Genomic DNA, 12,255 nt, shown 5'->3' with positions numbered 1-12,255 from the left:
ATGAGGCCAATTATAAACATATTTGGCCAACTTAATTTTTAAAAATTACAAAATTCAGAATGGTTATGTTTTTTAAGAACGACCCTACTGCAGCTATGCCCGTTGGGCTTGCGTCGCACGCTAATGTTATCGGCAAAGCTTCGTTGAATGGTACTAAAACCCTGTCTCTAAGAATTTCCTCTTTAAGCTTTTTAAATGATTCTTCGCATTGTGTTGGCCAATTAAACTTTTTATTTTTTTCTAAAAGCTTGCGTAAAGGGAATGTAATTGTCGAAATATCCGGTAGAAATTTTGAATAATATGTAATCATTCCAAGGAATCTTCTTAATTGCTCTACATTTTGAGGTTTTGGCATGTCTATAATCGCCTTTACTTTATCTGGACATTTTGCTATTTTGTTATGACTTACTATATATCCAAGGTATTTAATTTTTTCTTTAAAATATTCACATTTTCTTTTGTTGACGTGCAGTTGATATTTATTCAATCTTTCAAAGCATTTGATCAGATGTTCTTCACATTCTTTCAAAGTTGCACCATGTATAATTATATCGTCAAAATAAGAGACTGTACCTTCGAGGCCTTGTAATATTTGATCTAAAATACGGTTAAACTCACTCGGAGCAGTTTTAATTCCAAAAGATAATCGATTCATTTGGTACGTACCTCGGTGCGTTGAAATAGTTTGCACTTCTTTGCTATCATCATCAACTCGTACATGCAGATATGCTTTGTATAAGTCTAACTTGCAAAAATATTTAGAATTCTTTAAACTGTTAAAAATTTCATCAACTCTTTTGATTGGATAATGAGCGGTTTCCAACTGAGGGTTAACAGCTATTTTATAGTCGACGCATAGTCGTACATTACCATCAGATTTTGGAATTACCATCAAAGGTGAACCCCAATTGCTAGTATTAATTTTTGTAATTATGCCGTCTCGTTCTAAATTATCCAGTTCACGTTCTACTTTTTCGCGTATGGCAAAAGGCACTGGCCTTTCTGTTAAGAACACTGGCTTTGCACCCTGGCGTAGTTTTAAACTACAAACCAAATCTGGAATGCATCCAACACGTTCTTAGAAAATTTCTGAAAATTGCTGTTCAATTTATGATATAGAATTTACGTTGTTGTGGCTAATGTCGTTTTTAGAACTGTCTTCGTCAATTTCATGTAGATTAATTTTCAAATGGCGTATCCATACACGTCCCAGTAATGCGATACGTTTCGAAGATACAATGTACAAATCTTCTTTTGATTTCCTATTTTTGTACTTTACGTCCACAGTAACGACTCCTATTGGCACAAAAACATCATCTGTATAAACGCGGAAGGCAATATTTGTTTTGCTTAGCGGTGTTTTGATATTTAATTTCATAAATTGATTTTCCGGCAGTAACGTGTAGCCGCCACCTGAGTCGACTTCGAAGTTTTGTTTTCTTCCATTAATTAACACATATGTATAAAATTTTTCTGCGTCCATACGTGATATTTTTGCAGTGCTGTTGTGAACGATTCAATAGCATTTGATGTAGTGGTGTTATTGGTTGCAATTTTCGATTTCTTTTGCTTTATTCTATCTTGAATGCAGACCTTTTTGACATGACCAGTTTTGCCACATGAATTACATTTTAACTTGCCTCTCTCTACATTTCATTCTTTTGATAAATGATATTCTATGCCTAATTCGCTGTAATTAACTCTTGTCGATGACTTTGAATTTCTATTTCTAGAGAAACTTCCATTACGATTTCTACTACGACGATAGTTATGATTACTAACATGTTGACGGATTTGCTGAACATCGCTTGTTGAACCGGTTGCCTTGTTTGCGATCACGTTATTATTTATTTTAGCAGCTTCCAAAGTTGTTGCTTTTTCAACTATTTGCTTGAATGTTGCTTTCGGATTCTGTAGCAGCTGTTCTCGAATATGCCCATCGCGTATACCTCTGATTAGTTGGGCTCTTAGAAAAATATCTGAGATAGACTTCCCACATTCACATATAAATCCACACTCCATTGCTCTTTTCTGTAGGGCAATTAAAAATTCTGCCAACGACTGTTCGCTATTTTGGATTTCACAAAGAAATTTGTGTTGCTCTACTAAAATGTTCTTTTCGGGACAAAAGTGTTTTTCCAGTAATGCCACTATTTCATCATATTTCAGTAAATTTATATTTTTGGGTGTTGGCTTCACGGGAATAACGGGAATAACCAATGGTCCGATGTATTGTAATAGTAGTTTTGTACACATCTCTTTGTCCTCAACAACTTTCTGAATATGGAAATGATTATCCAGACGCTCTTTATATGTTTTAAATGATTCTATTTTTGGATCGAATGCTTCGAAACTTGACATGATGTTTACGTAGGTACTGCTCGTTTGATGATTTGCCGCAATTTGCCGTTGCTGCTGCTGCATCGTTGTCGTCATGGCGGTTATTGCCTGTAGCAATTGTTGAATTTGAGCATCCATTTTATTTTGAGGTTATGTTGGTGCACGTTTAGTAAAATTTTTGGATCGTCTATCTAAATAATTATTTTCCGATTTTACTACTCGTCGCCATTTCTATTGTTATGTCCTCTAAAGGAATATGTAGAAAAATAATAATTTCCAATGCGACTCTGTATTGATAAAAATCAATTTTTCTTATATTGATACTTTGCGGATATGAATACTTGGAATTTACTCATGTATCCCTACAAGAATACTGACTATCATATGACTATCATCTGATTGTCAGCAATGTCAACCTAACGTTCAGCGCCTCATACAAACTTTCTATCACAAACTTAAGGGGACTTGCGCAAATGTGATGTAAACAACTGTGTACGTGTGAGTTTTTGTCTCTTTCTTATACACCAACATGGCCTACTGATTAAGTATATAGCCGTACTGCTCACTCTCATTCATTTTCCTGGATCAGTGCTGACACTCTAACTATCAAAAAGTGTCATAAATGATAGTTTACTGTAGATATCAGGTTTGACTGTTATACTATCATAAATGACCATTATTATATTCCGCCAAAAATGAAACAATGCTTTTTGCTTTTTATTTACTTTATTTCATTACGTTTTTAATTTTGTACGTGATAAAAGCATACGTGTTTCTTATTTGTTTAAAATAAATAGTTTTATAAGAATTCGAGTTCAGAATGTTCAATTTAAATTCAGAAAATAACAAAACAACAGAAGAGCGCTTTCCTCAAGCGGAAACACATTTAAAAATGAATCACCACTAACCACTATTATTTTTCGCGTATCAATTTTTTGAGTGCGCCCCACACATTCCGACAGCTTTTGGTATTTTTTAATATTATTTTCGATTTTTTTTTTCTTTTAGCATGGAGCTTTGAAATGATCTCTTTTTAATTTTTTAAACTTATTTTTTATATGGTTTTCGTCGGTTGAAAATGGCGGAATTTAAAAAATAACAACACAACCGTGATAATCATTTGATGGTCATATGACAGTCAGTAGTGACAACATGATTAAATCGGATAAACTGTTCTCGCATACGTAAAATTCCGTTGAGAATTATGTATCTGTCTCACATGCATAATGGTATCTGCTGTATGTTCTTTTGTTCTGTACCAGGTGTCCGAAGCTTTCCCAGTTTGAGTCCTTTTTCATGATTATAGGCTGTCGTTGGGTACATGCGGACATGCGTGAGCGAACAAAGGAACATACATAAATTTGAGTATCAATGTTTACGTCATCGCAGGATCAGCATTGTCAATTACAACTGTGAGTGTATTAGTAAAACTATCAGCGTTTCTTGTAGGGTATATTAATACTATGCAGATATCAATACTGGGAATTTAAAATTCTAGGAAATATTAATATTCAAATTATTTTTATGTTTGATGTTGTCAAGTATGTATTGTAAGAGTTAGTTGAAATAAAGAAATCAATTCAATAGGTTATGGGCCCAGGCACGGAGGCTCTGCAGTTTTAAAGTATTATTTATCGTTCACGAGTAACACATACATTTGCATACAGTCGTATCAGATAGATAAATTGGATGAAGGTAATTATGATACCTGGAGCATCCAAATGCGTAGTGTGCTGGTGCATGAAGAAACATGGAAGGTAATGGAGGAACAACGGCCAGAAACAGAACCAGCTTCTTGGGATGCAATGGATAAAAAAGCTTTAGCAATGATTACGCTGAGCGTGAAGCCGTCACAACTATGCTATTTGAAGAATTCCACGAATGCAGCGGATGCTTGGCGGAAGCTGAAAGATGTACATCAACCCAGCGGACCAGTAAGGAAGGTATCCCTATATAAGCAGTTGCTCGGTTTGCGAACGATAGATAGTGTCGGTATGTGTGAATATATAAATAAATTTTGTTCAGTCATAGATAAGCTCTCGGAGGTCGACATTAAGCTTGGCGAGGAGCTGGCAGTAATCATATTGCTTTCTAGTCTGTCGAAGCAATATGAAAATTTCGTCATAGCTATGGAAACACGCGATAGTTTGCCTTCCCTAGAAGTCTTAAAAATTAAATTACTAGAAGAAGGGGAGCGCAGGGGGGCGGAACCTAAACCAATACAATGCAGCGAGCAACAGGCGTTTCATGCGAATACCAAGCCTTTACAGAAAAAGCGTCGAGAGAAGAAAGACATCGAATGTTATAAGTGCGGTCAGCGTGGGCATTACAAAAATCAATGTAAAAATTCAGCCAAGGCGGAATCGATCAGTACGCAGAAGCAACCAAATCGTTCATTTACAGTTTCGGCAGCAACGGAAACGGGTAATATAGATGTTTCGACCTGGTGTGTGGACAGTGGAGCAACAGCGCACATGTGCTGCGTTCGCAATTTGTTTACGAATTACTGCTCTCAGGAGGAAGACGTAGTGTTGGCTGATAATAAGGTAATACCTGCAGTAGGCAGAGGTGATGTCGTACTTCAAACCGATTCATGTGAACTTAAGTTAGAGAACGTTCTGCATGACCCGCAAATGAGGGGGAATTTTATTTCGGTAAGTCGAGCAGTTGAGCGTGGTTGTACAGTGAGTTTCAACAACAAATACGCTATTATAAGCCATCAAGGCGAAAAAATTTTGAGTGCTAAAAAAATAGGAAAGTTATTTATCTTTGAAAGCAAAAATAATGTATGCTATGGTTTAACGCATGGCAGTGGAGTAGTATGGCATAACAGGTATGGCCATTTGAATTATGGTAGTTTGAAAAATCTCATAAAAAATAAGATGGTGCTCGGCATAGAAACTGCTGATTTTCCTGACAGTTCGCAGTGCAGAACGTGTATGAAGTGTAAGATACATACACAGCCATTTCCAGCTGCGTCAGAAAATCGCTCAAAGGTATTGCTCGAGTTAATACATACTGATGTATGTGGCCCTTTTGAGAAGCGTTCCCTTGGTGGGTCAGCTTATTTTTTAACTTTCATTGATGACATGTCTAGGCGCATATTTGCATATTTTCTGAAGTCAAAGGATGAGGTTTTCGAAAAATTTATAGAATTTAAGAATATGGCAGAGCGTCAGACTAGGCGAAAAATCAAAGCAATCCGTAGTGATAACGGACGACAGTACATCAATAAACGTTTCGATGATTTCCTAAAACAGCATGGTATAGTGCGGCAATTGTCTGTTCCATATAGTCCACAGCAGAAAGGTGTTGCAGAAAGGGCGAACCGCACTCTCGTTGAAATGGCAAGAAGTTTACTTGTACATTCGAATATGCCAGAGTTTCTCTGGGCGGAGGCAGTACAGACAGCGTGTTATATACGGAACAGATCGCCAACATCAGCGCTAACTGGTATGACTCCATTTGAGGCGTGGAGCGGAAGAAAACCCAATGTAAAAAATATGCGTACATTTGGGTCCGTAGCTGTAGGTTTAGATAAGACACGTCATAGCAAATTTCAGCCGAAAGGGAAGGAGTATCGCCTGGTAGGATACTCATTAGTGTCAAAAGCATACAGACTTTACGATAAGGAAAAACATCAAATTGTGGAAAAATGTGATGTTTTGTTTGATGAACCTTCACATTTTGATCGGAGTGATGACCAAATATTGTTTAATCTACCAATAAAAAGTTCGCCAGATAACGTGTCAAGTCATGATTCAGTCAAGCAGTCTCCATGTAAAGTTGACGCCATCCAGCTTCAAGAAATGAGCAGTGGAGACGATATGGAAAGTGACGATTTCGCGAGTGCAGAGGAACCAGATTTTGAACATACACAAGATTTAAAAATCGGGCCAGGCAGGCCGAGACTGATTCGTACAGGCATCAGAGGACGTCCGAAGAAGAGTTATAATATCATAAATTCAGTACAAGCCGAGGATATTCCGCTGTCACTTACATTTAAGGAAGCAACTACCAGTAAGCACTCATCTTTTTGGAAGGCAGCCATGGACAAGGAATATGAGGCACTGATTGCGAAGGGTACGTGGACGCTGACAGACTTACCCAAGGGTCAGCAAGTAATTGGATGCAGGTGGGTATATACAACAAAAAAAGATGAAAATGGTGTAATGGTGCGTTATAAAGCTCGTTTGGTAGCCAAAGGGTGCTCACAAAAGTTTGGCGTTAACTACTGTGAGACGTTTTCACCAGTGTGCCGGTATGAAACGATACGTTTATTGCTTGCTTTGTCTGTTGAGCTGAAGCTATACTTACACCAAATGGACGTTTGTACCGCCTATCTCAATAGCGAGTTGAATGATGTTGTCTATATGAGGCAGCCAGAGGGGTATGAAGACAGTAGCGAAAAAGTTTTGAGGCTCAACAAAGCTATTTATGGTTTAAAACAAGCGGGGATAGAGTGGAACTTAAAATTAAACGCAGCGCTATGTGAAATGGGATTTACTCAGTGCAAGAATGAGCCATGCTTGTATAACAGGATATAAAAGGTAGTCTTTGTTTAGTATTAATCTATGTAGATGATTTACTAATAGCATGCCAGAGCAAAACAAATTTGATGAAAATAAAATCGATGATTTCGACCAAGTTTGAAAGCGTTGATAAAGGTCAATTGAAGATGTTTTTGGGTATACAGATTCAACGGGACGGTGAACTAGGTGACATATCGATGAATCAGTCACTTTATATCAATAATATGTTACAAACTCACAGTATGCAACAGTGTAGAGTTGCAGCTACGCCATTAGATACAGGTTTTCAAGTAGCGTGTGATAACGAAGAATGCGTAATTGAAGATTTAACGACATATCAGTCAACAATTGGTGAGCTAATGTGGCTAGCTTTGACTTCGAGACCAGATATCTATCATTCGGTTGTAAAATTGGCACATTGTGAACATGTCACAGGCGTAAAACATGTAATACGCTACCTACCTGCAGATATCAATACTGGGAATTTAAAATTCTAGGAAATATTAATATTCAAACTATTTTTATGTTTGATGTTGTCAAGTATGTATTGTAAGAGTTAGTTGAAATAAAGAAATCAATTCAATAGAATAAATGCACGCGCTTGATTTTAGGTTATACTATATAATAAAAACTTCAATTTATTTGTATGAGGAATGTTACATCATAGCTATAGCAGTAGTAATTATATCAGTATATGAAAAAACGAAAGAGTATATATATATATATATAATAATAATGACAGTAGGAAAAAGAGGGCTGCCAACTGTTGGTAAATACATAACAAAGTGCAAACAAATCAAACTCCTATATGACACTACTTTATTTTCTATGTATTTTTCTTGTATTTTCTCTTATATTTTTTGTTGAGGGAGCCAATAAGTTAAACAAGCAAGTTTGTATTTCGATAGGGTTTTTTGACATTAGGCTGTTTTTATTTATCTTTTCTGACAAATAAAAATTTTGTTTTTAGTTTCAAAATTTTGTGCATTAAAATATAACTAAATTCAAAGTGTAAATTGTGTGTGCAAAAGAGTTTTCAATAAGTGTAGATTTTTCAGTTTTTCATAGTTAAGGAATTTACCTCCAGATTCTTGTGTTACACAAATATAGTGAACTTGGGTACAGAAATTCAAATTAAAAAGTTTTTCACAATAATTTGAAAAACTACGTTTTCTCTGCTTTTTACACTTAGAGGAGTAAACCTCCATAATAAACTAAACTTTTAATTAAAATCAATAACTCTGAACTGAACACTTTTCGCCATGATATAAAATTAAAATGCTGTGGAACAGGAGCAACTCTTTTGTGACTACACAAACCCTGTTTCAATCTTTTACGTCCCTGCACAGAACCCTAATTGACCGTTTTCAACCGAAACAACAATGGCAACCCAGATTTTCCCGTTATGATCACTTATGCGGCAGTTACCCACCGACGTGTGCCGTACGTACAAACGTTTGTCGTACGAAGCACGTTTGACCGAACTCTCAAGCCCGTAAAAATCAATTTGTGCGTCTGTGTACATGTAAGTTAACACGAGCTTTGTTAATTTTCACCCAACAATAGCTGACTTGACACTTGTACCGATTTTTGACTAAAGTCAATAATCGCCACATCAACAATAGCTAAAACTAATAAACAGGAAATCGCGTTCCAATTAGTTAACACGAGCTTTATTAATTTTTACGCAATAATTGCTGATTTAACACATGCACCGATTTTGACCAAAGTCAATAATCGTCGCATCAACAGTAATAGCCAAAACCTGGTAAACAGGAAATGATTGCAAAGCACTTTAACTATTGCGTCTGCTACATGAAATAAAAAAACATTCTTAAATGAACAATTTAATATTAAGTATTTTTGTTGAGTGAGCAATTTATAACTATAAAAACCAATTACTTGTAATCACTAGTTTTAAGTTTATACTGGACTTCAATAAATGCAGACATGCTGTCCCACTAAAAATATATTTTTTTTGTTCCCTTAATCCGAAGGAACGTAACTGGCGCCCGAGCCAAAAATCGTGAAAAAAAATCCTGAAAACGAACAAGTAAGGATTCGCGTCGAAAAAAAGGAAAAAAGTCCCATAAAAATAAGGACTCGCGGTAGTGATACTCGCGATTATAGTGACGGCCCCCCAGTAGTGCAACACGAACCGGTGGTACCACGTACCAGCCCGAGCTATATAAAAATAAAAAAAAAAACAAAATATTAAAAAGTGTCAGTGATAGTGATCGATTTAGTAAAGAAATAATAAATACCTCCCTAAAACAAGGGAAGCAAAAGCTGTGGAATATTCACGATAGCACCGCTAGTGAACGGCCAAACGCAAAGTAACATACCCAGAGCGGCATAAAAGAAGTTCATACCTTACGATAGCACCGCTAGTGAACGGCCAAACGCAAAGTAACATACCCAGAGCGGCATTAAAGAAGTTCATACCTTACGATAGCACCGCTAGTGAACGGCCAACCGCAAAGCAACATATCCAGAGCGGCATAGGAGACGTGGAATAAAATCCGTGCGCAGGACAGCAACACATTTGGGATTGCTAAAATTATTCGCAACAACCACAACATCTTAATAACCTCATCAGTTTCGGCATTTGCAACATTTACGAGCAAAGGTGAGCAAGGAACATTTGAGATTGCTAAAATTATTCGCAACAACAACAACATCTTAATAACCTCATCGGTTTCGACATCTGCAACACTTACGAGCAAAGGTGAGCAAGGAACATTTGAGATTGCTAAAATTATTCGCAACAACAACAACATCTTCATACCCTCATCAGTTTCGACATTTGCAACATTTACGAGCAAAGGTGAGCAAGGAAAGCATACTTTTTTTTTAGATTAAGCTTATACAGCCAGTTTTATATAATAATAGGGAAGAAAAGCATATTTAAGTAGAAAGAAAGATTAATAAATAAAAAGTAGTGGTAATCATTAATATCGAAATGGCAAACCCTAATAACTTAATCCGTCCTCAAGTCCTTTCCCAAAATCCTACCGCCCCTCAGGCATCAAATGATAGACAACAATTAAGCATAGAAGACCTAAGGGTCCTAATAACTAATATTGCAACAGATGTTTTGCAACAACAAGGACCAAGTGTAGTACAGGCCACTCTCAATCCCAACGCATTTCTCAGTTCGGCAATAGACCGAACAATTGAAGATAGGCATCGGGGTAACTTAGGAGATTTAGATAAAATTCCGGACGTGGTTAAGTGCCTAAAAGATTTTTCCGGTCGTCCTGGTGAGTTCAATTCATGGAAAAAAAGTGTAGATCGGATATTAAGTATTTACGAACCACTAAAGGGAAACCCGAAGTATTACGGAATCCTTAGCGTGATTAGGAATAAAATAACGGGAAATGCTGATACGGCACTGGAATCGTATAATACGCCATTGGATTGGTCGGCAATTACAAAATGCCTAACAATGCATTACGCAGACAAGAGAGATATCTCCACTTTGGAATATCAATTAACCACTCTAGTGCAGGGTAACAGGAGCATTGCCGACTTCTACCAACAGGTTTACAAATACCTTTCGTTAATTCTCAATAAATTAGGATGTATGGAAATGAGTGGCGAATCTCTGCGCATGATGACGCAATCATATAGGGATAAGGCACTCGACACTTTCATTAGGGGTCTAAACGGGGACTTACCACGGTTACTGGGCATCCGAGAACCCGCTGACCTTCCACAGGCCCTTCACCTATGTATGAAATTAGACAATCAAAACTACAGAACAAATCATGCAGAAAATGTTAAAAAAGGATATCCAAATTCGGGAAAGTATCCCACCCAACAGCAGTCTTTCTATCCACAATTAGCTCACGAGCCACAAACCAATCAACCAAGATGGAAGGACAAACCACAGTTCTCCAACCAAATTCAGGCTACGAGTACTCCTCCAAGGCCACCGAAACCTCAACCAAAACCGGAGCCAATGGAAGTAGACCAGAGCATACATTCACGGCGCATTAATTATATGAACAAACCACCTCAGAATCAGTTTCAGGGTAAAAGACCTCCACAATCGGTCAACAACCAGCCACCCACCAAAAACCAAAGGACGTTTCATATAGATACGGCAAGTGAAAATAGCCAATACAAAGACGAGGTCGAAGATGAAGACGCTGAATACAATAATGTCCATTTTTTAGGATAATTAGCTCTTCGCTTCCATACATTGAAGTAAAGACGGAGAGCGGAAGTATCCTAAAATTCCTGCTGGACACAGGCTCCAGCAAAAATTACGTAAAACCAAATTTAGCAAAGAAGCGAATTCAAAACAAAAAACCTTTCCATGCAAAATCAATTGCAGGAGATGTTAAGATAACGGAACACACTTATGTGAACCTCTTTAACACAGAGGAAAAAATTAAATTCTACCTATTGCCCTTATTAAAATCATTCGATGCCATTTTGGGAAACGACACACTTAGGGCACTAGGAGCAGTAATATATACCGCAGAAAACAAAATGGTTTTAAAAAATGGCCGTATGGTCAGACTTAAGCAGCAGGCTTCGCACAACGTCAACGCAATAAATATAAAAGAGGAGGGCTTATCTCCCAAACAAATAAATAGTATGAAGGATATTGTGAATACGTATCCCAATCTTTTCTCCGAACCGGACGAAAAGCTTACTTACACTACGAAGGTTATGGGACAGATCAGAACACAAACTGACTCCCCTGTATATTCAAAATTCTATCCGTACCCAGCATCGCTAAAAGGCGAGATAGAATCACAAGTAAAGAAATTACTGAATGATGGTATCATAAGGCCATCCCGATCCCCGTATAATTCACCCGTATGGATCGTACCAAAAAAACCAGACTCAGAAGGTAATAAACAGTATCGCATGGTCATAGACTATAGAAAATTGAATTCAGTTACAATGGCTGATAAATACCCTATACCCGAAATATCGGAAGTAATTTCAAACCTTGGAGAAAGTAAATTTTTCTCCGTTTTAGACTTGAAAAGCGGATTTCACCAGATTCCTCTAAAGGAATCTGACATCGAAAAAACCGCATTCTCAATAAAAGGTGGCAAATACGAATTTACTCGTTTGCCGTTCGGGCTTAAAAACGCTCCCGCTATTTTCCAACGAGCCTTAGACGACATACTTCGCGAGCATATAGCAAAGTACTGCTACGTCTATATCGATGACATAATCATTTTCAGTAAAACTGAGGATGAACACCTCAATCACATTAGGAAAATATTTGCAACCCTAGAAGAGGCCAATATGAAAGTCCAGTTGGACAAGTGTAATTTTTTTAAGAAAGAAGTTGAGTTCCTGGGATATGTTATATCTCCAAACGGTATTAGAACAAATCCCGCGAAGGTCGAGGCAA

Source organism: Eurosta solidaginis, chromosome 4 (genome assembly GCF_040869045.1).
Source record: "Eurosta solidaginis isolate ZX-2024a chromosome 4, ASM4086904v1, whole genome shotgun sequence".
Taxonomy (NCBI): Eukaryota; Metazoa; Arthropoda; class Insecta; order Diptera; family Tephritidae; genus Eurosta; species Eurosta solidaginis.
The sequence above is the reverse complement of the archived record's forward strand: the minus strand, read 5'-3'. Positions refer to the sequence as shown.